The sequence below is a fragment of the Bombina bombina genome, chromosome 9, assembly GCF_027579735.1.
Source record: "Bombina bombina isolate aBomBom1 chromosome 9, aBomBom1.pri, whole genome shotgun sequence".
NCBI lineage: Eukaryota > Metazoa > Chordata > Amphibia > Anura > Bombinatoridae > Bombina > Bombina bombina.
In genome coordinates, this window is record NC_069507.1 from 24,010,817 (window position 1) to 24,035,895 (window position 25,079).

Genomic DNA, 25,079 nt, shown 5'->3' on the forward strand with positions numbered 1-25,079 from the left:
TGCTGGGTGAATCCTCTTGCACTTCCTGTAGGGGAGCAGTTAATATCCCACAAGTAATGATGACCCGTGGACTGATCACACTTAACAGAAGAAATAATAGTAGTTTAATTCATGAAAACCTTACATTTGAAAGCTTAATTTAATAATTGATTTTAAAAACACTCCTTTTCTATTGCACACTCCAGCAGCCCCGACTTTTTATTTTTTTATGGCGTTTTTTTTCTTCACCAATCATATTCGTGGCATTTTGGCACTCAGAAAAAAAACGGATCTTTGCACATGCGTTAATGATGCATTTAGCATAAACAGCTGCGCAATTGGGCACCTTTGAGATTCACAGCTCAGGATTTAGACAGTGAATTGTGTGATTCATTGTTTGCATTATAGCCGTGGAGCATAGAGCATTTTTCCAATATGCTTCCATTAACAAACATGCTTCTAGTAAAAGCTATTACTGTGTTTCAATGGCCTACGCAGATATGCTGTGAGAGACTGTGCACCACTATTGCGGGGGTTAAACACATAGATTTGCAGGGTCCATAGTGATAAAGTGACATGCGCTAACGCATGAGAGTGTGTCAATTTTTTTTTTATTATAATGACCCTTTAATGTTGCACCCTAACTGATTCAGTATACTGCTATTTTTCTATACAATCAGCCAAATGTAAACTATACAGAACCCAGCACATGCCGGAGATAAGCGCATAAATAATGTCTGAATATTTCTAGAGCTGCATGGGCACTGAACATATCAGGAACGTTATATTTATAACCTTGTTTGACTGCTGAATACACTTTTATGCAGAGAATAAAGAGTTAACTGATACAAAAGATGCCACGCACTAGATTGTTAATGTGTCATTTATGTGTCACTAACTGGACTTTAGATAACTATTTGCTTATCTCCTGCAAAGAAATAAACACACAAGTAAAGGCCACTCAAGAGCTACACACACAGCTCCTAACCAGAGCAAAGGAAAGTCAGCCAATCAGGAGCATCAGTCACTCCTACACTGGTTTCCTGCTTGGGAGGAGATGTAATGCTTGAGACTCTAGAGTGTGACTTTACATATGTGTTTACCCATTGCAGGGCAACCCTTTAACAGACCTGGCTTCTGAAGACTCTAATCTCTTACAGAACCTTTAAGGGCCTATTAACCGAGTAAAATAAACACCTAGAAATATACACAGAGCAAAAGGAAACTGCCTTAGTTACCTGAGTGGAGTCAAAGCTGCGGCAGTTGGTCAGATACAGGTGGACTAACGACTGAAACGGTTTGCTGACTCTTTGGAGGGTTAAGACATGTCGCAGGGGTAGATATGATAGGATGTGTGGAACCAGCACATCTTCCCAAGGGAGGTCCAAGAGATGAGGACTGCAGAACAAGAAAACATGCACATAAGGGACATAATCTGTATATTGTCATTACTGAGAAGATAAACGTCAGGGTGTCACCGCGACACTCTTAGGCAGCTTAGGAGTTAATATAGTCATGTTACATATTAGTGTATGTTGTACATAAGGGAAGTAATCTGTATAGTGTCATTACTGAGCAGATAATCGTCAGGGTGTCACTGCGACACATTTATAGGCAGCTTAGGAGTTAATATAGTCATGTTACATATTAGTGTATGTTGTACATAAGGGAAATAATCTGTATAGTGTCATTACTGAGAAGATAAATGTCAGGGTGTCACCGCGACACTCTTAGGCAGCTTAGGAGTTAATATAGTCATGTTACATATTAGTGTATGTTGTACATAAGGGAAGTAATCTGTATAGTGTCATTACTGAGCAGATAATCGTCAGGGTGTCACTGCGACACATTTATAGGCAGCTTAGGAGTTAATATAGTCATGTTACATATTAGTGTATGTTGTACATAAGGGAAATAATCTGTATAGTGTCATTACTGAGAAGATAAATGTCAGGGTGTCACCGCGACACTCTTAGGCAGCTTAGGAGTTAATATAGTCATGTTACATATTAGTGTATGTTGTACATAAGGGAAGTAATCTGTATAGTGTCATTACTGAGAAGATAAATGTCAGGGTGTCACCGCGACACTCTTAGGCAGCTTAGGAGTTAATATAGTCATGTTACATATTAGTGTATGTTGTACATAAGGGAAATAATCTGTATAGTGTCATTACTGAGAAGATAAATGTCAGGGTGTCACCGCGACACATTTATAGGCACCTTAGGAGTTAATATAGTCATGTTACATATTAGTGTATGTTGTACATAAGGGAAATAATCTGTATAGTGTCATTACTGAGAAGATAAACGTCAGGGTGTCACCGCGACACATTTATAGGCAGCTTAGGAGTTAATATAGTCATGTTACATATTAGTGTATGTTGTACATAAGGGAAGTAATCTGTATAGTGTCATTACTGAGACGATAAATGTCAGGGTGTCACCGCGACACATTTATAGGCAGCTTAGGAGTTAATATAGTCATGTTACATATTAGTGTATGTTGTACATAAGGGAAGTAATCTGTATAGTGTCATTACTGAGAAGATAAACGTCAGGGTGTCACTGCGACACTCTTAGGCAGCTTAGGAGTTAATATAGTCATGTTACATATTAGTGTATGCTGTACATAAACGCACACGCGTCACCTTCACACAGGTATAAGCTGTTATCATTAAAATAACCACAGGCACAATATTATTATTATTAGAGGTCATAACACGCCCACCTAACACAGGACTTGTCAAACACCAGGTGTTATGGGGTCTAGAATGTACACCTCTGGTGTCCTGTAAAGGCCATTACTCCCTGAGAAAAGTCCCTTTAGTAAAGCTGCTTGTCACAAAAAGAGGCAGTACATTTATTTTATGATTCAGATAGAGCATACAATTTTAAACCACTTTCTGATTAACTTCTATTATCTAATTTACTTTGTTCTCTTGTTATCCTTTGTTTAAAAAAGTATACCTAGATATGCCCAGAAGCAGCACAGCACTACTGGGAGCTAATGCTGATTGGTGGCTGCACATATATGCCTCTTGTCACTCCCTCACCAGATGTGCATCGTTGCTCCTTTAACAAAAGATACAGAGAGAATTGTGTAAATTTGATAATAGAAGTGAATTACAGTTTTGCATGTTACAAACAACTGGCAGTTAAATCACTGCAGAATTGTGTCACTGGCAACCTAGCAATTCAATTATATTGCACCCTCACAGACAATCATTTCTAGTTTATCAAATTATTATTGTTATTATTATCAAAGTGCTGCAACATTCCACTTTACTTCTTCTATTACACAGGGGGTACACTGCACCAAAACAAGATTATCAAGTCTTGTTCTAACCCTGATTGCATTTATAATTTATATAGATCGTGCAATTAAAACCTTACAATTTACTATCATCACATGAACCTCTCTTAGTTCTTTTTGTTTGTATGAGAGCATACTGAGGTAGGCTCCGAGGCGTGCACGTGACATGAGCACTCCATGTATTGTGTGTAACATATGCTCCTGCCTTATAGTGATCAAGACACGTGCACGCTTCAACAAAGGAGACCAAGATGTAAACTTGATAATAGAAGCCAATCAGATTTTGTTTTTAAATTGTACACTGTGTAAATGATGAAAGTTTCATTATGACTCCCATATCCCTTTAAATGTCTGGATTTTAGAGCAACTATTGCCAGCAAGCTTGGCCGTACTGGGTGCAAATCCAGTTACAATGCAGAATGTGACAGAATGAGCAGACGATGCTGTTATCTATCAGGTTCACATAAATGGGACTCATTCTAGTACACAGTCAGGAAAATACCAGTGAATATACGCAGACAATAGCATAAACTGTACAGATTGTCACATTCTTTTATTTCTACATTTATAGCGCTGCGGAATCTGTTGGCGCTCTACAAATAACTGATAATAATAATAAAAAAATAAAAACATGACCTAATAAGACATATTCATGTCCTATGTCTATTTTTATCTATGTGTAAAGCTAAAAACCTGGTCAGATATCCAATTAGGAGTAGCCAAAGCTTGACGTAAAGATTTAACAGTCCTGTAAATAAAAAGCAGCACAACATACATAGGGGCCGATTTATTAAGCGGCAGGCGATGTGGAGAATCATGTCTGCCCGACATTGCTAAATGCCGACAGCATAAGCTGTTGGCATTTATCATTGCACAAGCATTTCTAGTGAAATGCTTGTGCAATGCCACCCCCTGAACATTTGCGCCAAATCGGCTGCTAGCAGGGGGTGTCAATCATCCCGATCATATCTGATCGGGATGATTGTGTTTCACAGCTGCAAGGGCTATAAAGGATTCACACACACCAAGCTAAATTTTAAGTTCGGCTGTTGGTGGCTGGCTGGGCACCAATGGATGGATTTTAAGGTGCCAATGTCTCCCTGGTGCTTTTGTTTGTCGAGCCTTGGTATGTGGTCTATTGTATCTGATGCTTCAAGCAGTACCCACATGGGAAGCTCTGCTATGGTTAACACAAATCCAAAAAGGACACTTAAATAGACATTTTATTACAATAAAATGCTCTAAGTTATTAAAGATATATATTACTGCACAGGAATGTCTCTTAGTAACTATGTGTTTAACCCTTGCTAACTGACAAATTAAGCGTGCTGCCAAATCATTTCTGACTGGTTCACCTGTGAAACCATTTGTAAGCACATTCATTACCAAGTGACATCTTTGTAACCATAAAATACTCTAATAAATAAGAATATTTTATGATTGCATTAACATGTACAAAGTCCGAAGGGCTTTAGCCCCTGAATACTTTCTATGGTGCAGCTTTAAATCACACTATACATATTTTAAACAATAAAGTGTTAAGTGATTTTAAACCCCTATCTGCCCATAATACAGGGAGAGCAGTGATTTTACCCCTTTCTTAGCCATTAACACACAAAAAGCAGTGGCCATTGACTGCCAGAAACACACAAAAAGCAATGATTTAACCCCATTGGTGCAACTAGCACTCATACAGGAAACATACCTGCAAAATGATTTGGTGTGAAGTGCACAAAGCAGTGATTTAATTCCTGTCTGCCATTAACAAAGAAAACTGTTTATTTGTAACAGCCTTGTCTACCTCCAAAATGTTAGGTTTTATTTAGGGTTACGCTGAATGCAGTAAATGTACACACATGACATTACTAACTAAAGCAGCTGCCAATATGACTAAATAAAGGGACAGTGTGCACCAATTGTCATATAACTGCATGTAACAGACACTACTATACAGAATATGTACAGATACTGATATAAATATACAGTATACACTAATTGTCATATAACTGCATGTAATAGACACTACTATACAGAATATGTACAGATACTGATATAAATATACAGTATACACTAATTGTCATATAACTGCATGTAATAGACACTACTATACAGAATATGTACAGATACTGATATAAATATACAGTATATACTAATTGTTATATAACTGCATGTAACATACACTACTATACAGAATATGTACAGATACTGATATAAATATACAGTATACACTAATTGTCATATAACTGCATGTAATAGACACTACTATACAGAATATGTACAGATACTGATATAAATATACAGTATACACTAATTGTCATATAACTGCATGTAACAGACACTACTATACAGAATATGTACAGATACTGATATAAATATACAGTATACACTAATTGTCATATAACTGCATGTAATAGACATTACTATACAGAATATGTACAGATACTGATATAAATATACAGTATACACTAATTGTCATATAACTGCATGTAATAGACACTACTATACAGAATGTGTACAGATACTGATATAAATATACAGTATACACTAATTGTCATATAACTGCATGTAACATACACTACTATACAGAATATGTACAGATACTGATATAAATATACAGTATATACTAATTACATATAACTGCATGTAATAGACACTACTATACAGAATATGTACAGATACTGATATAAATATACAGTATACACTAATTGTCATATAACTGCATGTAATAGACACTACTATACAGAATATGTACAGATACTGATATAAATATACAGTATACACTAATTGTTATATAACTGCATGTAATAGACACTACTATACAGAATATGTACAGGTACTGATATAAATATACAGTATACACTAATTGTCATATAACTGCATGTAATAGACACTACTATACAGAATATGTACAGATACTGATATAAATATACAGTATACACTAATTACATATAACTGCATGTAATAGACACTACTATACAGAATATATACAGCTACTGATATAAATATACAGTATACACTAATTGTCATATAACTGCATGTAATAGACACTACTATACAGAATATGTACAGATACTGATATAAATATACAGTATATACTAATTACATATAACTGCATGTAATAGACACTACTATACAGAATATGTACAGATGCTGATATAAATATACAGTATATACTAATTGTCATATAACTGCATGTAATAGACACTACTATACAGAATATGTACAGATACTGATATAAATATACAGTGTACACTAATTGTCATATAACTGCATGTAATAGACACTACTATACAGAATATGCACAGATACTGATATAAATATACATTATACACTAATTGTCCTATAACTGCATGTAATAGACACTACTATACAGAATATGTACAGATACTAATATAAATATACAGTATACACTAATTACATATAACTGCATGTAATAGACACTACTATACAGAATATGTACAGATACTACTGATATAAATATACAGTATACACTAATTGTCATATAACTGCATGTAATAGACACTACTATACAGAATATGTACAGACACTGATATAAATATACAGTATACACTAATTGTCATATAACTGTATGTAATAGACACTACTATACAGAATATGTACAGATACTGATATAAATATACAGTATACACTAATTGTCATATAACTGCATGTAATAGACACTACTATACAGAATATGTACAGAAACTGATTATAAATATACAGTATACACTAATTGTCATATAACTGCATGTAATAGACACTACTATACAGAATATGTACAGATACTGATATAAATATACAGTATACACTAATTACATATAACTGCATGTAATATACACTACTATACAGAATATGTACAGATACTGATATAAATATACAGTATACACTAATTGTCATATAACTGTATGTAACAGACACTACTATACAGAGTATGTACAGATACTAATATAAATATACAGTATACACTAATTGTCATATAACTGCATGTAATAGACACTACTATACACAATATGTACAGATACTGATATAAATATACAGTATACACTAATTGTCATATAACTGCATGTAACAGACACTACTATACAGAATATGTACAGATACTGATATATACAGTATACACTAATTGTCATATAACTGCATGCAATAGACACTACTATACAGAATATGTACAGATACTGATATAAATATACAGTATATACTAATTGTCATATAACTGCATGTAATAGACACTACTATACAGAATATGTACAGATACTGATATAAATATACAGCATACACTAATTGTCATATAACTGCATGTAATAGACACCACTATACAGAATATGTACAGATACTGATATAAATATACAGTATACACTAATTGTCATATAACTGCATGTAATAGACACTACTATACAGAATATGTACAGATACTGATATAAATATACAGTATACACTAATTGTCATATAACTGCATGTAATAGACACTACTATACAGAATATGTACAGATACTGATATAAATATACAGTATACACTAATTGTCATATAACTGCATGTAATAGACACTACTATACAGAATATGTACAGATACTGATATAAATATACAGTATACACTAATTGTCATATAACTGCATGTAATAGACACTACTATACAGAATATGTACAGATACTGATATAAATATACAGTATACACTAATTGTCATATAACTGCATGTAATAGACACTACTATACAGAATATGTACAGATAATGATATAAATATACAGTATATACTAATTGTCATATAACTGCATGTAACAGACACTACTATACAGAATATGTACAGATACTGATATAACTATACAGTATACACTAATTACATATAACTGCATGTAATAGACACTACTATACATAGTATATACTATATATTTATATCAGTATCTGTACATATTAATTGTCATATAACTGCATGTAATATACACTACTATACAGAATATGTACAGATACTGATATAAATACACAGTATACACTAATTGTCATATAACTGCATGTAATATACACTACTATACAGAATATGTACAGATACTGATATAAATGTACAGTATACACTAATTGTCATATAACTGCATGTAACAGACACTACTATACAGAATATGTACAGATACTGATATAAATATACAGTATATACTAATTGTCATATAACTGCATGTAATAGACACTACTATACAGAATATGTACAGATACTGATATAAATATACAGTATACACTAATTGTCCTATAACTGCATGTAATAGACACTACTATACAGAATATGTACAGATACTGATATAAATATACAGTATACACTAATTGTCATATAACTGCATGTAATAGACACTACTATACAGAATATGTACAGATACTGATATAAATATACAGTATACACTAAGTGTCATATAACTGCATGTAATAGATACTAATATACAGAATATGTACAGATACTGATATAAATATACAGTATACACTAATTGTCATATAACTGTATGTAACAGACACTACTATACAGAATATGTACAGATACTGATATAAATATACAGTATACACTAATTGTCATATAACTGTATGTAACAGACACTACTATACAGAATATGTACAGATACTGATATAAATATACAGTATACACTAATTGTCATATAACTGCATGTAATAGACACTACTATACAGAATATGTACAGATAATGATATAAATATACAGTATACACTAATTGTCATATAACTGCATGTAACAGACACTACTATACAGAATGTGTACAGATACTGATATAAATATACAGTATACACTAATTGTCATATAACTGCATGTAATAGACAGTACTATACAGAATATGTACAGATACTGATATAAATATACAGTATATACTAATTGTCATATAACTGCATGTAATAGACACTACTATACAGAATATGTACAGATACTGATATAAATATACAGTATACACTAACTGTCATATAACTGCATGTAATAGACACTACTATACAGAATATGTACAGATACTGATATAAATGTACAGTATACACTAACTGTCATATAACTGCATGTAATAGACACTACTATACAGAATATGTACAGATACTGATATAAATGTACAGTATACACTAATTGTCATATAACTGCATGTAACAGACACTACTATACAGAATATGTACAGTACTGATATAAATATACAGTATACACTAATTGTCATATAACTGCATGTAATAGACACTACTATACAGAATATGTACAGATACTGATATAAATATACAGTATACACTAATTGTCATATAACTGCATGTAATAGACACTACTATACAGAATATGTACAGATACTGATATAAATATACAGTATACACTAATTGTCATATAACTGCATGTATTAGACACTACTATACAGAATATGTACAGATACTGATATAAATATACACTATACACTAACTGTCATATAACTGCATGTAATAGACACTACTATACAGAATATGTACAGATACTGATATAAATATACAGTATACACTAATTGTCATATAACTGCATGTAATAGACACTACTATACAGAATATGTACAGATACTGATATAAATATACAGTATACACTTATTGTCATATAACTGCATGTAATAGACACTACTATACAGAATATGTACAGATACTGATATAAATATACAGTATATACTAATTGTCATATAACTGCATGTAATAGACACTACTATACAGAATATGTACAGATACTGATATAAATATACAGTATACACTAATTGTCATATAACTGCATGTAATAGACACTACTATACAGAATATGTACAGATACTGATATAAATATACAGTATACACTAACTGTCATATAACTACGTGTAATAGACACTACTATACAGAATATGTACAGATACTGATATAAATATACAGTATACACTAATTGTCATATAACTGCATGTAATAGACACTACTATACAGAATATGTACAGATACTGATATAAATATACAGTATATACTAATTGTCATATAACTGCATGTAATAGACACTACTATACAGAATGTGTACAGATACTGGTATAAATATACAGTATACACTAATTGTCATATAACTGCATGTAATAGACACTACTATACAGAATATGTACAGATACTGATATAAATATACAGTATACACTGTCATATAACTGCATGTAATAGACACTACTATACAGAATATGTACAGATACTGATATAAATATACAGTAGGCACTAATTGTCAGATAACTGCATGTAACAGACACTACTATACAGAATATGTACAGATACTGATATAAATATACAGTATACACTAATTGTCATATAACTGCATGTAATAGACACTACTATACAGAATATGTACAGATACTGATATAAATATACAGTATACACTTATTGTCATATAACTGCATGTAATAGACACTACTATACAGAATATGTACAGATACTGATATAAAGATACAGTATACACTAATTGTCATATAACTGCATGTAATAGACACTACTATACAGAATATGTACAGATACGGATATAAATATACAGTATATACTAATTGTCATATAACTGCATGTAATAGACACTACTATACAGAATATGTACAGATACTGATATAAATATACAGTATACACTAATTGTCATATAACTGCATGTAATAGACACTACTATACAGAATATGTACAGATACTGATATAAATATACAGTATACACTTATTGTCATATAACTGCATGTAATAGACACCACTATACAGAATATGTACAGCTACTGATATAAATATACAGTGTACACTGTCATATAACTGTATGTAATAGACACTACTATACAGAATATGTACAGATACTGATATAAATATACAGTATACACTAATTGTCATACAACTGCATGTAATAGGCACTACTATACAGAATATGTACAGATACTGATATAAATATACAGTATACACTTATTGTCATATAACTGCATGTAATAGACACTACTATACAGAATATGTACAGATACTGATATAAATATACAGTATACACTAATTGTCATATAACTGCATGTAATAGGCACTACTATACAGAATATGTACAGATACTGATATAAATATACAGTATACACTAATTGTCATATAACTGCATGTAATAAACACTACTATACAGAATATGTACAGATACTGATGTAAATATACAGTATACACTAATTGTCATATAACTGCATGTAATAGACACTACTATACAGAATATGTACAGATACTGATATAAATATACAGTATACACTAATTGTCATATAACTGCATGTAATAGACACTACTATACAGAATATGTACAGATACTGATATAAATATACAGTATACACTAATTGTCATATAACTATGTAATACACTACTATACAGAATATGTACAGATACTGATATAAATATACAGTATACACTAATTGTCATATAACTGCATGTAATAGACACTACTATACAGAATGTGTACAGATACTGAGATAAATATACGGTATACACTAATTGTCATATAACTGCATGTAATAGACACTACTATACAGAATATGTACAGATACTGATATAAATATACAGTATACACTAATTGTCATATAACTGCATGTAACAGACACTACTATACAGAATATGTACAGATACTGATATAAATATACAGTATACACTAATTGTCATATAACTGCATGTAATAGACACTACTATACAGAATATGTACAGATACTGATATAAATATACAGTATACACTAATTGTCATATAACTGCATGTAATAGACACTACTATACAGAATATGTACAGATACTGATATAAATATACAGTATACACTAATTGTCATATAACTGCATGTAATAGACACTACTATACAGAATGTGTACAGATACTGAGATAAATATACGGTATACACTAATTGTCATATAACTGCATGTAATAGACACTACTATACAGAATATGTACAGATACTGATATAAATATACAGTATACACTAATTGTCATATAACTGCATGTAATAGACACTACTATACAGAATATGTACAGATACTGATATAAATATACAGTATATACTAATTACATATAACTGCATGTAATAGACACTACTATACAGAATATGTACAGATACTGATATAAATATACAGTATACACTAATTGTCATATAACTGCATGTAATAGACACTACTATACAGAGTATGTACAGATACTAATATAAATATACAGTATATACTAATTGTCATATAACTGCATGTAATAGACACTACTATACAGAATATGTACAGATACTGATATAAATATACAGTATACACTAATTGTCATATAACTGCATGTAATAGACACTACTATACAGAATATGTACAGATACTGATATAAATATACAGTATACACTAATTACATATAACTGCATGTAATAGACACTACTATACAGAATATGTACAGTACTGATATAAATATACAGTATATACTAATTACATATAACTGCATGTAATAGACACTACTATACAGAATATGTACAGACACTGATATAAATATACAGTATACACTAATTGTCATATAACTGCATGTAATAGACACTACTATACAGAATATGTATAGATACTGATATAAATATACAGTATACACTAATTGTCATATAACTGCATGTAATAAACACTACTATACAGAATATGTACAGATACTGATATAAATACACAGTATATACTAATTGTCATATAACTGCATGTAATAGACACTACTATACAGAATATGTACAGATACTGATATAAATATACAGTATACACTAATTGTCATATAACTGCATGTAATAGACACTACTATACAGAATATGTACAGATACTGATATATACAGTATACACTAATTGTCATATAACTGCATGTAATAGACACTACTATACAGAATATGTACAGATACTGATATAAATACACAGTATATACTAATTGTCATATAACTGCATGTAATAGACACTACTATACACAATATGTACAGATACTGATATAAATATACAGTATACACTAATTGTCATATAACTGCATGTAATAGACACTACTATACAGAATATGTACAGATACTGATATAAATATACAGTATACACTAATTGTCATATTACTGCATGTAATAGACACTACTATACAGAATATGTACAGATACTGATATAAATATACAGTATACACTAATTACATATAACTGCATGTAATAGACACTACTATACAGAATATGTACAGATACTGATATAAATATACAGTATATACTAATTACATATAACTGCATGTAATAGACACTACTATACAGAATATGTACAGATACTGATATAAATATACAGTATACACTAATTGTCATATAACTGCATGTAATAGACACTACTATACAGAATATGTACAGATACTGATATAAATATACAGTATACACTAATTGTCATATAACTGCATGTAACAGACACTACTATACAGAATATGTACAGATACTGATATAAATATACAGTATATACTAATTGTCATATAACTGCATGTAATAGACACTACTATACAGAATATGTACAGATACTGATATAAATATACAGTATACACTAATTGTCATATAACTGTATGTAATAGACACTACTATACAGAATATGTACAGATACTGATATAAATATACAGTATACACTAATTGTCATATAACTGCATGTAATAGACACTACTATACAGAATATGTACAGATACTGATATAAATATACAGTATACACTAATTGTCATATAACTGCATGTAATAGACACTACTATACAGAATATGCACAGATACTGATATAAATATACAGTATACACTAACTGTCATATAACTGTATGTAATAGACACTACTATACAGAATATGTACAGATACTGATATAAATATACAGTATACACTAATTGTCATATAACTGCATGTAATAGACACTACTATACAGAATATGCACAGATACTGATATAAATATACAGTATACACTAACTGTCATATAACTGTATGTAATAGACACTACTATACAGAATATGTACAGATACTGATATAAATATACAGTATACACTAATTGTCATATAACTGCATGTAATAGACACTACTATACAGAATATGCACAGATACTGATATAAATATACAGTATACACTAATTGTCATATAACTGCATGTAATAGACACTACTATACAGAATATGTACAGATACTGATATAAATATACAGTATATACTAATTGTCATATAACTGCATGTAATAGACACTACTATACAGAATATGTACAGATACTGATATAAATATACAGTATATACTAATTGTCATATAACTGCATGTAATATACACTACTATACAGAATATGTACAGATACTGATATAAATATACAGTATACACTAATTGTCATATAACTGCATGTAATAGACACTACTATACAGAATATGTACAGATACTGATATAAATATACAGTATACACTAATTACATATAACTGCATGTAATAGACACTACTATACAGAATATGTACAGATACTGATATAAATATACAGTATACACTAATTGTCATATAACTGCATGTAACAGACATTACTATACAGAATATGTACAGGTACTGATATAAATATACAGTATACACTAATTGTCATATAACTGCATGTAATAGACACTACTATACAGAATATGTACAGATACTGATATATACAGTATACACTAATTGTCATATAAATGTATGTAATAGACACTACTATACAGAATATGTACAGATACTGATATAAATATACAGTATACACTAATTGTCATATAACTGCATGTAATAGACACTACTATACAGAATATGTACAGATACTGATATAAATATACAGTATACACTAATTGTCATATAACTGCATGTAATAGACACTACTATACAGAATATGTACAGATACTGATATAAATATACAGTATACACTAATTGTCATATAACTGCATGTAACAGACACTACTATACAGAATATGTACAGATACTGATATAAATATACAGTATACACTAATTGTCATATAACTGCATGTAATAAACACTACTATACAGAATATGTACAGATACTGATATAAATATACAGTATACACTAATTGTCATATAACTGCATGTAATAGACACTACTATACAGAATATGTACAGATACTGATATAAATATACAGTATACACTAATTGTCATATAACTGCATGTAACAGACACTACTATACAGAATATGTACAGATACTGATATAAATATACAGTATACACTAATTGTCATATAACCACATGTAATAGACCCTACTATACAGAATATGTACAGATACTGATATAAATATACAGTATACACTAATTGTCATATAACTGCATGTAACAGACACTACTATACAGAATATGTACAGATACTGATATAAATATACAGTATATACTAATTGTCATATAACTGCATGTAATAGACACTACTATACAGAATATGTACAGATACTGATATAAATATACAGTATACACTAATTACATATAACTGCATGTAATAGACACTGCTATACAGAATATGTACAGATACTGATATAAATATACAGTGTACACTGTCATATAACTGCATGTAATAGACACTACTATACAGAATATGTACAGATACTGATATAAATATACAGTACAAACTAATTGTCATATAACTGCATGTAATAGACACTACTATACAGAATATGTACAGATACTGATATAAATATACAGTATACACTAATTGTCATATAACTGCATGTAATAGACACTACTATACAGAATATGTACAGATACTGATATAAATATACAGTATACACTAATTGTCATATAACTGCATGTAATAGACACTACTATACAGAATATGTACAGATACTGATATAAATATACAGTATACACTAATTGTCATATAACTGCATGTAATAGACACTACTATACAGAATATGTACAGATACTGATATAAATATACAGTATACACTAATTGTCATATAACTGCATGTAATAGACACTACTATACAGAATATGTACAGATACTGATATAAATATACAGTATACACTAATTGTCATATAACTGCATGTAATAGACACTACTATACAGAATATGTACAGATACTGATATAAATATACAGTATACACTAATTGTCATATAACTGCATGTAATAGACACTACTATACAGAATATGTACAGATACTGATATAAATATACAGTATACACTAATTGTCATATAACTGCATGTAATAGACACTACTATACAGAATATGTACAGATACTGATATAAATATACAGTTTATACTAATTGTCATATAACTGCATGTAATAGACACTACTATACAGAATATGTACAGATACTGATATAAATATACAGTATACACTAATTGTCATATAACTGTATGTAATAGACACTACTATACAGAATATGTACAGATACTAATATAAATATACAGTATACACTAATTGTCATATAACTGCATGTAATAGACACTACTATACAGAATATGTACAGATACTGATATAAATATACAGTATACACTAATTGTCATATAACTGCATGCAATAGACACTACTATACAGAATATGTACAGATACTGATATAAATATACAGTATACGCTAATTGTCATATAACTTCATGTAATAGACACTACTATACAGAATATGTACAGATACTGATATAAATATACAGTATACACTAATTGTCATATAACTGCATGTAATAGACACTACTATACAGAATATGTACAGATACTGATATAAATATACAGTATACACTAATTGTCATATAACCACATGTAATAGACCCTACTATACAGAATATGCACAGATACTGATATAAATATACAGTATACACTAATTGTCATATAACTGCATGTAATAGACACTACTATACAGAATATGTACAGATACTGATATAAATATACAGTATGCACTAATTGTCATATAACTGCATGTAATAGACACTACTATACAGAATATGTACAGATACTGATATAAATATACAGTACAAACTAATTGTCATATAACTTCATGTAATAGACACTACTATACAGACTATGTACAGATACTGATATAAATACAGTATACACTAATTGTCATATAACTGCATGTAATAGACACTACTATACAGAATATGTACAGATACTGATATAAATATACAGTATACACTAATTGTCATATAACTGCATGTAACAGAGACTACTATACAGAATATGTACAGATACAGATATAAATATACAGTATACACTAATTGTCATATAACTGTATGTAATAGACACTACTATACAGAATATGTACAGATACTGATATAAATATACAGTATACACTAATTACATATAACTGCATGTAATAGACACTACTATACATAATATGTACAGATACTGATATAAATATACAGTATACACTAATTGTCATATAACTGCATGTAATAGACACTACTATACAGAATATGTACAGATACTGATATAAATATACAGTATACACTAATTACATATAACTGCATGTAATAGACACTACTATACAGAATATGTACAGATACTGATATAAATATACAGTATACACTAATTGTCATATAACTGTATGTAACAGACACTACTATACAGACTATGTACAGATACTGATATAAATATACAGTATACACTAATTGTCATATAACTGCATGTAATAGACACTACTATACAGAATATGTACAGATACTGATATAAATATACAGTATACACTAATTACATATAACTGCATGTAATAGACACTACTATACAGAATATGTACAGATACTGATATAAATATACAGTATACACTAATTACATATAACTGCATGTAATAGACACTACTATACAGAATATGTACAGATACTGATATAAATATACAGTATACACTAATTACATATAACTGCATGTAATAGACACTACTATACAGAATATGTACAGATACTGATATAAATATACAGTATACACTAATTGTCATATAACTGCATGTAATAGACACTACTATACAGAATATGTACAGAAACTGATTATAAATACACAGTATACACTAATTGTCATATAACTGTATGTAATAGACACTACTATACAGAATATGTACAGATACTGATATAAATATACAGTATACACTAATTGTCATATAACTGCATGTAATAGACACTACTATACAGAATATGTACAGATACTGATATAAATATACAGTATACACTAATTGTCATATAACTGCATGTAATATACACTACTATACAGAATATGTACAGATACTGATATAAATATACAGTATACACTAATTGTCATATAACTGCATGTAATAGACACTACTATACAGAATATGTACAGATACGGATATAAATATACAGTATACACTAATTGTCATATAACTGCATGTAATAGACACTACTATACAGAATATGTACATATACTGATATAAATATACAGTATACACTAATTGTCATATAACTGCATGTAATAGACACTACTATACAGAATATGTACAGATACTGATATAAATATACAGTATACACTAATTGTCATATAACTGCATGTAATATACACTACTATACAGAATATGTACATATACTGATATAAATATACAGTATACACTAATTGTCATATAACTGCATGTAATAGACACTACTATACAGAATATGTACAGATACTGATATAAATATACAGTATACACTAATTACATATAACTGTATGTAATAGACACTACTATACAGAATATGTACAGATACTGATATAAATATACAGTATATACACTAATTGTCATATAACTGCATGTAATAGACACTACTATACAGAATATGTACAGATACTGATATAAAATATACAGTATACACTAATTGTCATATAACTGCATGTAATAGGCACTACTATACAGAATATGTACAGATACTGATATAAATATACAGTATATACTAAGTGTCATATAACTGCATGTAACAGACACTACTATACAGAATATGTACAGATACTGATATAAATATACAGTATACACTAATTGTCATATAACTGCATGTAATAGACACTACTATACAGAATATGTACAGATACTGATATAAATATACAGTATACACTAATTGTCATATAACTGCATGTAATAGACACTACTATACAGAATATGTACAGATACTGATATAAATATACAGTATATACTAATTGTCATATAACTGCATGTAATAGACACTACTATACAGAATATATACAGATACTGATATAAATATACAGTATACACTAATTGTCATATAACTGCATGTAATAGACACTACTATACAGAATATGTACAGATACTGATATAAATATACAGTATACACTAATTGTCATATAACTGCATGTAATAGACACTACTATACAGAATATGTACAGATACTGATATAAATATACAGTACAAACTAATTGTCATATAACTGCATGTAATAGACACTACTATACAGAATATGTACAGATACTGATATAAATATACAGTATACACTAAGTGTCATATAACTGCATGTAATATACACTACTATACAGAATATGTACAGATACTGATATAAATATACAGTATACACTAATTGTCATATAACTGCATGTAATAGACACTACTATAAAGAATAAGATGCACAGATACTGCTAGAAAAATCCAGTATAAAACTTTTTAAAAACTTAATTAGAACCTCCCAGTTTAGCACTGTTGACGAGTTTAGGCTGGGACACCCAGTTAAAGGGGCTGGATAAACAAAAAGAGCAGACACTCCCCTCCTCCCCCGTTCCCTGCATGTGAAAAAACAGATAGCATAAACAGGAGCCAGGAGTAGTCTGTAACCGCACGTATACATCTGACACTGTGGGGCTTGGTTAGGAGTCTGAAATCAGCACAATGTTCTTTTTTTTAAAAAAAAAGCAAAACTATGCATTGTTATAAAAACACTCCCAGATGGGCTGTATAAATGGATCATCTACAAAACATTTATGCAAATAAAAATCTAGTGTACAATGTCCCTTTAAGCAGCCATGGAACCTCTATACTTTATATAGGAATGAAATGTAATTGAATTACTCCTAATAGCGTCACAAGTCTCACACTACACAATGCGAGGCACGAGACACACAAAATACTTCATCTGTAGCACTTCTGGCAAGAATTAGTCACCAATTGTAAATACAAAAATACATTTCTATTTAAAACAATTCTTAACAAATAAATAGAACAATAGATATCCAATAATATTATAAATATGTTGCTCTATTCAAATTGAACACTATTACAATATAAATTCCAAAGAAATTGTGCAACACTAGAAATCCATAAATAAAAACATTTCAATGAGAGTTTAAAAATTGAAAAAAATAAAATAAAAAGGTCTGAAATAGTGCACTGGTATTAAAAAAAAGAGATATCCCAAATACACTATGCATCAAACACAGTTTATTAAATGTAAGATACACTAATAAATACCCTCAGTGTATTTTACAAAACAAGAGTCCCCAACAGTGAGATTAAAACAAGCATAAAAAATAAACACACAATTATTATTTCCCTGCGGGGTCTGAAGCAGACTGATAGCCCAGCACCTTTGTACTCACCTACAGATGTCCATGTCCTTTGCCATTGTTGCTGGGACAGTAAACCCACCGCAAATCTTATTCTTCAAGCCTGCACATAATCACATACAAGTATTTATATATCAGGTCTGATCCCTAATGTCTTAGTTGTCCAATACACAGCAAGTCAACTCAGTCTCCCTAAATCAAACAATCCAAACAGCACTAAACGTTCTCTTGTTGATTTACTAGTCTGCCAGTGGATCAGCCTCATTATCTAACATTTATTTTTCAACATTTGTTTCTACAAATTCTGAAACGTATCCTCTTGTGATTATTGTTCTCTTTGTTTTACACTGATGCTTTTTTTCATGATGCTTAACTTTTTTACAAAATATTTTTTTTTTTGTTAGTTTTTTTAACGTTGCATGTGTAACTCAAAAGTGTCCAGGAAAACATGGCCGAGGTGGCAACCCTACCTCCAGCATACCTGCCCCCTGCTCTCACCCTGTGCCCTCCAGCATGCCTGATCCCTGCTCTCACCCTGTGCCCTCCAGCATGCCTGATCCCTGCTCTCAACCTGTGCCCTCCAGCATGCCTGCTCCCTGCTCTCACCCTGTGCCCTCCAGCATGCCTGCTCCCTGCTCTCACCCTGTGCCCTCCAGCATGCCTGCTCCCTGCTCTCACCCTGTGCCCTCCAGCATGCCTGCTCCCTGCTCTCACTCTGTGCCCTCCAGCATGTCTACTCCCTGCTCTCACCCTGTGCCCTCCAGCATGCCTGCTCCCTGCTCTCACCCTGTGCCCTCCAGCCTACCTGCTCCCTCCCTGTGCCCTCCAGCATGCCTGCTCCCTGCTCACACCCTGTGCCCTCCAGCCTGCCTGCTCTCACCCTGTGCCCTCCAGACTATCTGCTCTCTGCTCTCACCCTGTGCCCTCCAGCCTAGCTGCTCCCTGCTCTCACCCTGTGCCCTCCAGCATGCCTGCTCCCTGCTCTCACTCTGTGCCCTCCAGCATGCCTGCTCCCTGCTCTCACTCTGTGCCCTCCAGCATGCCTGCTCCCTGCTCTCACTCTGTGCCCTCCAGCATGCCTGCTCCCTGCTCTCACTCTGTGCCCTCCAGCATACCTGCTCCCTGCTCTCACCCTGTGCCCTCCAGCCTACCTGCTCCCTGCTCTCACTCTGTGCCCTCCAGCCTGCCTGCTCCCTGCTCTCTGTGTGCCCCCAGTATACCTGCTCCTTGCTCTCTGTGTGCCCCCAGTATACCTGCTCCTTGCTCTCTGTGTGCCCCCAGTATACCTGCTCCTTGCTCTCTGTCTGTGCCCTCCAGTATACCTGCTCCTTGCTCTCTGTCTGTGCCCCCCAGTATACCTGCTCCTTGTTCTCTGTCTGTGCCCCCCAGTATACCTGCTCCTTGCTCTCTGTCTGTGCCCTCCAGTATACCTGCTCCTTGCTCTCTGTCTGTGCCCCCCAGTATACCTGCTCCTTGCTCTCTGTCTGTGCCCTCCAGTATACCTGCTCCTTGCTCTCTGTCTGTGCCCTCCAGTATACCTGCTCCTTGCTCTCTGTCTGTGCCCCCCAGTATACCTGCTCCTTGCTCTCTGTCTGTGCCCCCCAGTATACCTGCTCCTTGCTCTCTGTCTGTGCCCCCCAGTATACCTGCTCCTTGCTCTCTGTCTGTGCCCCCAGTATACCTGCTCCTTGCTCTCTGTCTGTGCCCCCAGTATACCTGCTCCTTGCTCTCTGTCTGTGCCCCCAGTATACCTGCTCCTTGCTCTCTGTCTGTGCCCCCAGTATACCTGCTCCTTGCTCTCTGTCTGTGCCCCCAGTATACCTGCTCCTTGCTCTCTGTCTGTGCCCCCAGTATACCTGCTCCTTGCTCTCTGTCTGTGCCCCCAGTATACCTGCTCCTTGTTCTCTGTGTGCCCCCAGTATACCTGCTCCTTGTTCTCTGTGTGCCCCCAGTATACCTGCTCCTTGCTCTCTGTGTGCCCCCAGTATACCTGCTCCTTGCTCTCTGTCTGTGCCCTCCAGTATACCTGCTCCTTGCTCTCTGTCTGTGCCCCCAGTATACCTGCTCCTTGTTCTCTGTCTGTGCCCCCAGTATACCTGCTCCTTGCTCTCTGTCTGTGCCCCCCAGTATACCTGCTCCTTGCTCTCTGTCTGTGCCCCCCAGTATACCTGCTCCTTGCTCTCTGTCTGTGCCCTCCAGTATACCTGCTCCTTGCTCTCTGTCTGTGCCCCCCAGTATACCTGCTCCTTGCTCTCTGTCTGTGCCCCCCAGTATACCTGCTCCTTGCTCTCTGTCTGTGCCCCCCAGTATACCTTCTCCTTGCTCTCTGTCTGTGCCCCCAGTATACCTGCTCCTTGCTCTCTGTCTGTGCCCCCAGTATACCTGCTCCTTGCTCTCTGTCTGTGCCCCCAGTATACCTGCTCCTTGCTCTCTGTCTGTGCCCCCAGTATACCTGCTCCTTGCTCTCTGTCTGTGCCCCCAGTATACCTGCTCCTTGCTCTCTGTCTGTGCCCCCAGTATACCTGCTCCTTGCTCTCTGTCTGTGCCCCCAGTATACCTGCTCCTTGTTCTCTGTGTGCCCCCAGTATACCTGCTCCTTGTTCTCTGTGTGCCCCCAGTATACCTGCTCCTTGCTCTCTGTGTGCCCCCAGTATACCTGCTCCTTGCTCTCTGTCTGTGCCCTCCAGTATACCTGCTCCTTGCTCTCTGTCTGTGCCCCCAGTATACCTGCTCCTTGTTCTCTGTCTGTGCCCCCAGTATACCTGCTCCTTGCTCTCTGTCTGTGCCCCCCAGTATACCTGCTCCTTGCTCTCTGTCTGTGCCCCCCAGTATACCTGCTCCTTGCTCTCTGTCTGTGCCCCCCAGTATACCTGCTCCTTGTTCTCATACTTTCTGTTCCTTGTCCCCGGCCTGCTCGTCAGCTTGTGCCCTGTCTACAACATCCTGCTGTCGTTGCCTTCTGGTCTGTCTAACCCCGTATGTCACCAGCATTCTCACCCTCAGTCGGTTGTTTCGCTTCCAGATGTCAACGAGCCAGCTGTGACAGAGCTGTCAGTGTCAAATCTGCCGGTTTCCAATGGCAACTAGTAGTGACGTAATCCAACGGCTGACGCATAAAATCACCGTCATGAGCCGGGTGGTAGCTGGCAGAAGTGGGAGTGATTTGTGCAGTGCTTGCAGGGATCTGTACTGATGGAGATCAGCAACAGACATCTGTGTGTGCCTGTATTATTGTGTATTACAGTGTGTGCCTGTATTATTGTGTATTACAGTGTGTGCCTGTATTATTGTGTATTACAGTGTGTGCCTGTATTATTGTGTATTACAGTGTGTGCCTGTATTATTGTGTATTACAGTGTGTGCCTGTATTATTGTGTATTACAGTGTGTGCCTGTATTATTGTGTATTACAGTGTGTGCCTGTATTATTGTGTATTACAGTGTGTGCCTGTATTATTGTGTATTACAGTGTGTGCCTGTATTATTGTGTATTACAGTGTGTGCCTGTATTATTGTGTATTACAGTGTGTGCCTGTATTATTGTGTATTACAGTGTGTGTCTGTGTATTACAGTGTGTGCCTGTATTATTGTGTATTACAGTGTGTGCCTGTGTATTACAGTGTGTGCCTGTGTATTACAGTGTGTGCCTGTATTATTGTGTATTACAGTGTGTGCCTGTATTATTGTGTATTACAGTGTGTGCCTGTATTATTGTGTATTACAGTGTGTGCCTGTATTATTGTGTATTACAGTGTGTGCCTGTGTATTACAGTGTGTGCCTGTGTATTACAGTGTGTGCCTGTGTATTACAGTGTGTGCCTGTGTATTACAGTGTGTACCTGTGTATTACAGTGTGTGCCTGTATTATTGTGTATTACAGTGTGTACCTGTGTATTACAGTGTGTGCCTGTGTATTACAGTGTGTGCCTGTGTATTGTGTATTACAGTGTGTGCCTGTATTATTGTGTATTACAGTGTGTGCCTGTATTATTGTGTATTACAGTGTGTGCCTGTATTATTGTGTATTACAGTGTGCCTGTGTATTACAGTGTGTACCTGTGTATTACAGTGTGTGCCTGTGTATTACAGTGTGTACCTGTGTATTACAGTGTGTGCCTGTATTATTGTGTATTACAGTGTGTACCTGTGTATTACAGTGTGTGCCTGTGTATTACAGTGTGTGCCTGTATTATTGTGTATTACAGTGTGTACCTGTGTATTACAGTGTGTACCTGTGTATTACAGTGTGTGCCTGTGTATTACAGTGTGTGCCTGTATTATTGTGTATTACAGTGTGTGCCTGTGTATTACAGTGTGTACCTGTGTATTACAGTGTGTGCCTGTGTATTACAGTGTGTGCCTGTGTATTACAGTGTGTGCCTGTATTATTGTGTATT

At 33.5% G+C, this 25,079-nt stretch overlaps 1 long non-coding RNA gene across 1 annotated transcript; it reads right to left on the reverse strand.

Annotated features, from left to right (window-relative positions):
- Positions 1–1,232: 1,232 nt before the first annotated feature.
- LOC128639795 (uncharacterized) lies at positions 1,233–23,781 on the reverse strand. The gene is made up of 3 exons (XR_008399259.1): positions 23,680–23,781; positions 20,716–20,785; positions 1,233–1,377 (listed from the first exon to the last, which is right to left on the reverse strand). It is a non-coding gene; the product is annotated as an uncharacterized LOC128639795 (long non-coding RNA).
- Positions 23,782–25,079: the final 1,298 nt, after the last annotated feature.